Raw genomic sequence first — 6000 nt, 5'->3', positions numbered from 1 at the left:
AAAATGGATTGCTTGTATGTATGTAGGTAGTATGTCATATTACAAATGTTTGTATCATATCAGTGTCGATACACATTGTGACTTATCCCATATAACGTGACAACATGCCCCGATAAAACTTACCATGTCTTTTCTCTGTAGTTGTAAAGATAAAAAAACAATAAAAGTGATTTTTCAAAACAAACTTACCATGAGAAATATTCCGCCTGGACTTCTTATCTTGTACAATTCCATATTATTTCATATTCACACATGTGATTTTTATTTTATAACTCTTATAAATAGTGCTGGGCAATAATTAATCATGATTAATCGCATCCAAAGTAAAAATTATAAATATACACACATACAGTATATATATATACATAATATGTGTGTGTACTGTGTATAATTATTTTGTATATATAAATGCACACACATGCATATGTATATATTTAAGAAATACATATTTTTATGCATGTTTATGACAACTGTCATTAAGTGTCATTCGCTCAATTATGACATTTTCATTTGCATTGATGACATTATTTGAGATGTCTTTGTCATGACAACTTGACATTACCAAGACAACATAACCTTTCATAAATATGTCATAAACATGACATAGCAGATTAATTATCAAACTTATGAAACTACTTATCTTTATGGATTGAATTTGTCATTAAAATGACATTTTAATGACAAATTCAATGTGTACCACTGTAGTTGAGGTCAAGACATTCATGACACAGTTATAATGCCTCATGACAGCCAATGTCAAAACCACTGGACACTTTAATGTAATGTTCACCCATAAAGATAAGTGGTTTCTTAAGATTGACAATTAATCTGCTGTCATGTTCATGACATATTTATGACAGGTTATGATGTATTGCTTTATGTCAAGTTGTCATAACAAAGACATCTCAAATAATGTCATATTTGCATTAAAAATGTCATAATTGAGCGAATGACACTTAATGAGTTGGGTTAGTGTGAGTTGTCATAAACATGCATAAAACCTCCTTCATATTCATGACGTGTCATCATGGTTATGAATGTGTCGTGTCAGTCTTATGCACACCCCTTCAAGTAATTTGGAGACTATCTGTCTGAAACCTGATGTGGAACATGCTTGGGAATATTTTCATCATGCCTTTTCAGCTATTTGTAATAAGCATGCTCCTGTAAAGAAATGTAGGATTAGCGGGAGGAATAACCCATGGTTTACTGAAGAGTTAAGTTTTATGATCAGAGAAAGAAATGTTGCATGGGGCAAAGCTCAAACCACAAATTCTACTGTTGACTGGACTGCTTTCAGAACTTTAAGAAATAAATGTACAAGCATGACCAGAAAAGCAAATTCATATCTAAAAAATATGTCTGAAAATCTTAATAACCCCTCTAAATTCTGGAAGCAAATTAAGTCTCTGTCTGGTTCCAATTCTTTTTCAGGTCTTCCACAACATATTTTTGTAAATTCAGTTGAAATTAAAAACAATATTGATATAATTGGACATTTTAATAATCACTTTGTATCAGTTGGCTGTACTTCGAATGAGTCCAAATCAAATGATCATTGCTCTGACTCCAGCACTGAAGCACTACCGGAAACGTTTGTATTTAGACCCATTTTAAAAAAGGATGTCTGTACTGCTCTTAAAGCTATTGACCCCAAAAAAATCAATAGGACCAGACAATCTAGAACCTTTCTTATTGAAGGTTGCAGCTGAAATTATAGCCAATCCTATAGCATATATTTTTCATCGTAGTCTGCAGACAAATTTAATTCCCAAATTATGGAAAGCAGCCTATGTGCTTCCTTTACTAAAGGGTGGCAACCCTTCAGATCTTCATAATTATAGGCCAATTTCCAAACTTGCTATTCTTGCAAAAAAAAATTGGAAGCTCAAGTAAACTCAATTAAAAGAATATTTGGCAGAGCATAACATTTTAACTGATGTACAGTCAGGTTTTAGAGCTGGACACAGCACTGTTACAGCAACTTTGTTGCTATTAAATGACATTATAAAAGCAACATTGCGCTGCCTTATTTGTGGATTTGTCCAAGGCATTTGACTCTGTTGATCATGAACTATTGCTAAATAGATTAATTAACATTGGAATAGGAAACACAGCTATCAATTGGTTCAAGAATTATCTTACAGAACGAACACAATGTGTGTCTATAGATGGTCTTAAATCAGACTTTTTAGAGATTTCCAAGGGTGTTCCACAAGGCTCGATCTTAGCCCCTATTTTATTTTCTATATTTATAAATAATATTGGAAAGGATGTGCAAACTGCTAAACTGCATCTTTATGCAGATGATACTGTGATATACTGAGTTGCCCCTTCATTGAACCAAGCCATAAATTACCTTCAATTAGCCTTTCAACACCGTCAAGTCTCACTACATGACCTTAAGTTAGTGCTAAATACTAAGAAAACTATGACGTTTTCAAGGGCTCGTTCCCAATCCCCAGATAATTATTAACACACTAAATGGGGACTTAATTGAAAATGTTTCATCATACAAGTATTTAGGTTTTTGGCTGGAAAACAAACTTTCTTTTAAAAGTTCATGTGGAAAAGCTTGTAAAAAAACTGAAACTAAGACTGTGTTTTTTTTTTTTACGAATAAGGCTTGTTTTAATCTGTTAGATAGAAAAAATATTGTGCAGACTACTTTGTGCAGGAATAATTTGCAAAACTTGCTACATCTAAATGATTTAGTCCCATTAAACGAATTTGAGACCATGTTAAAATGCCATATAACTCAAAAATGTAACTGTCATATGTGACCTGTTCCTTTTTATGTGATGCTTGTTTGGATGTTTTGACTATGTTGTATTTGTATCTAAATTGTAACCGGTGTGCCGTCTTGGCCAGGTCTCCCTCGGAAAAGAGATTCTGTCTCAAGGGACTTCCTGGTTAAATAAAGGTTAAATAAAAACATAAAAAATAAAAGTAAAGTGTTACCCAATATTGCATTTAAATTCTCAATTAACAGACAGATGCAGTATACTAAACCCACACCTAAACCCACACATGATGCATTTTAATATCAACTGATTTCTGCTCATGTCAGAATATGATCATGATTCAGGGAACACACTCCTGACTGCATCGCCTGAACTCTTTCATCCGCCTGGTGTCTGCATTCATGCACAGGTTTCGCTGTGAGAACGTCTGGATGATGACCCGAGGCTTCAGGGTTGGGCTGGTCAACAGGAGGATCCACTCTTTAAAGTGTAAAGATGCACTGTTTAGGGCAGGAACTCTTGCTGAGGTCTATTCCCGGACACACAACATTCCAACCGTCTCTCATCGCACAGATAACACACATCCCGAGACACACCCGCACAGGAGTTTCCAGAAGAACCGCACTATAGTCAGACACACAGAGAGATGAGATCTGTGCTGAACAATACACATCAAAGTTGAGTGTTACTCTAGGACGGCTCCCAGAATGCATTGTGTTGTTGAGATTCATACTCTGATTCTTGATGTGTGTGTGTGTGTGTGTGTGTGTCTCAGTATTAACCCTCTGCTGCTGAAGTTTTTACTTTATCGGAATGGTACGAAACTTGGTAAAGGTTTTGGCACTTGCTGTGTGAACATAAAAGTCATGGACATGATCTGGAAAGGATAAATGGTCCTGAAAAACCAGTCACACTTGTATTGTTCGCGCATTGTAAATGAATGAGAGTTTCCTCTAGTGGAAGCGTTTGGTACTGCAGCCGAACAACATCTCACTGAGAGATCATTCACTGACATATCACACTCACATTTAGATTTATGGCTTTGATTTTCTCACAGTTCTAGAGTAAAACATGTTTCGGAAAATATATATTTCATAACAAATTTTTAAAATAGTATTTCTGTGCATTTTTCATGATATTAAATGTAACTTCTATATCTTTTTTCACTTAAGCAATAATTTGCCAAGTGTCGTCTTTAAAGAGAGACCAAACTTCAGTCTGTCGCTCTAAAGCGTTCAAGATTTATGACACAAAAAGTGATCAACGGGTGATAAATGTATTATAACTATTTCATAAATATAATTAAGTCCATAAAATTTATGAGAAATTTATTTTAATCAGCCTTTTTTTAAACTAAAATATTGGAGGAAACTATTTACATGAGAATTTTAAGTATTTTAAACTCAGCTCATTTGTGTTTGACCAATTAGACTTTACATGTTTATTTAACACGCACCCTTAAGTAACACCAACACAACTTTCCTTGTAAACACAACTCAAATACTTTCTGTAGCAGAAACACAACTCAACCGAATGTATTTTTCAGCATACATTAAACAATTTAATATATTGATCAAAAATATATGAAAATATATATTGTCTTTGCGTAAGGGTAAACTAACCAACCCTGCCGCTAACAAGATATAAGATAAAATGAAATGTCCAGTCACTGTCAGATTTCATTTCCTCAGATTGTTTTATTCACTTTTGTTGTGTGCAGCCGTTGGCCTGAAACACACAACACATAATACACAAGCGTAGAGGATGTTTCTGCACTCACACACTAATGCTGAACCAGATGGAGAAAGGTGTGTGCATCCATTCACAAACACAACATGTAATTAAAAAGTTGCTCGGTTGGTTGGTGTTTGAACCTATTTTCATGGTGAGTAATCAGTTAAAATATTATAAAAGAGTCATTTAAAAAACGTTTTAAAGAGGTCATGACATGGATTTTTATTTTAATATGCTCCTTGAGGTTCACGTATAATGTTAATGAATTTTTGTTGCTCATAAAAACACATATATGTGGAAAAACTACAAAAATTCTGAGCCTTTGTCTGAAATGCCGTTTTTAAGGCGCAGCTCCTCTAAGGCTCGCCAGTAAACGGACAATTATTTTTGGCAAACATCATTGCACAGGAAACTCGCCATTGAAAACATTATCCATATAAAAACCATAACAAAGCATTATGAAGTCATTTACTGATGGTTTGTGGATGCTGTCAGACTCAATACAGTCGCTGCTTCATCTGCCAACAGCTTCTGTGTGTATCTCCATTACACTGAGCCTCTGTCACACGCTCAGAGCAAACACATCATCTCTGACGCCATCCGGGACGCCATTCAAACAAGCCGCTTTGTCGCGACGTCAAGACCAAACATTAGCATATTGCCCGCCCACTTATTGCGTGCGTACCAGGGAAACTCAAACCTTAACCCGGCTGCTGACTCCTGTGGACACTGGACAGCATCATGTCGAGGAGACGCTGTGCTCTATAATGTGACGGTAAACCCAGTTTGTTTTCACTGGCCAAGGACGAGCATGTGAAGAATCTGTGGTTAAAATGAATCTTAACCATGATACCACAGCAGTATAACCCTAAACTATTACCTTTATTTTACTGACGACTGCTTCTCAAATCTCGAGTTCAATGCAGGATTCACAAACCGCTTGCTCTTGAAAGACGGTGTTCAAAATACTAGTTTTGAGTTTGTGTAGGTCTCCTGCTAACTGGCTGACTCATGTTGCCAGCAGCCGTATCACCCTGTAGCCCAAGACTGGTGTCCCACTGAAGCTACTGTAAGCAGGGCTGAGCCTGGTTAGTACCTGGATGGGAGACTCCTGGGAAATCATGCATTTGAGCGTACGATTAACCCTCTCGGTCATATTTGTTTGTGGATGGTATGCTGTTAGGTTTGATACTCCACTTTTGACAGAGTTCTCTGAACAGTGATGACAAATTGTGTACCTCTATCCGACAGAATGAAGTCCGGCACCCCCCAACGGGTTAGAATTTCCTTCCGAAGAAGTAATGCAACAGTCTGAGCGTTAGCCTTGCGCATGGGGAAAAATTCCACCCAGTGGGAGTAATAGTCTACAAAGACCAAGAGTTACTCATTTTGCTGAGTGCTACGTGGCATTGGCCCATAATGTCCACTTCAAGCATCTCGTTGGGACGGTTAGTGGTGACTTGTTGCAGTTTGCCCACAGGTTTCTGATTCTCTCCCTTAAGGGTCTGACATTTAACACACT

General features: G+C 36.5%; 1 protein-coding gene across 3 annotated transcripts in view; it reads left to right on the top strand.

Annotated features, from left to right (window-relative positions):
* LOC306996922 (uncharacterized protein) overlaps positions 1-188 on the top strand; it is a 1918-nt gene extending 1730 nt beyond the window's left edge. For all 3 annotated transcript variants that reach the window (XR_013797209.1, XM_079609876.1, XM_079609875.1), the window contains one exon: positions 1-188. This exon is cut by the window's left edge. The gene's annotated coding sequence lies outside the window, so the exon portion shown is untranslated.
* The last annotated feature ends 5812 nt before the right edge of the window (positions 189-6000 follow it).

This window comes from Phoxinus phoxinus, assembly GCF_949152265.1.
Source record: "Phoxinus phoxinus genome assembly, chromosome: 4".
Taxonomy (NCBI): domain Eukaryota; kingdom Metazoa; phylum Chordata; class Actinopteri; order Cypriniformes; family Leuciscidae; genus Phoxinus; species Phoxinus phoxinus.
Note: the sequence above shows the minus strand (reverse complement) of the source record. Positions and strands in the feature narration are given on the sequence as shown.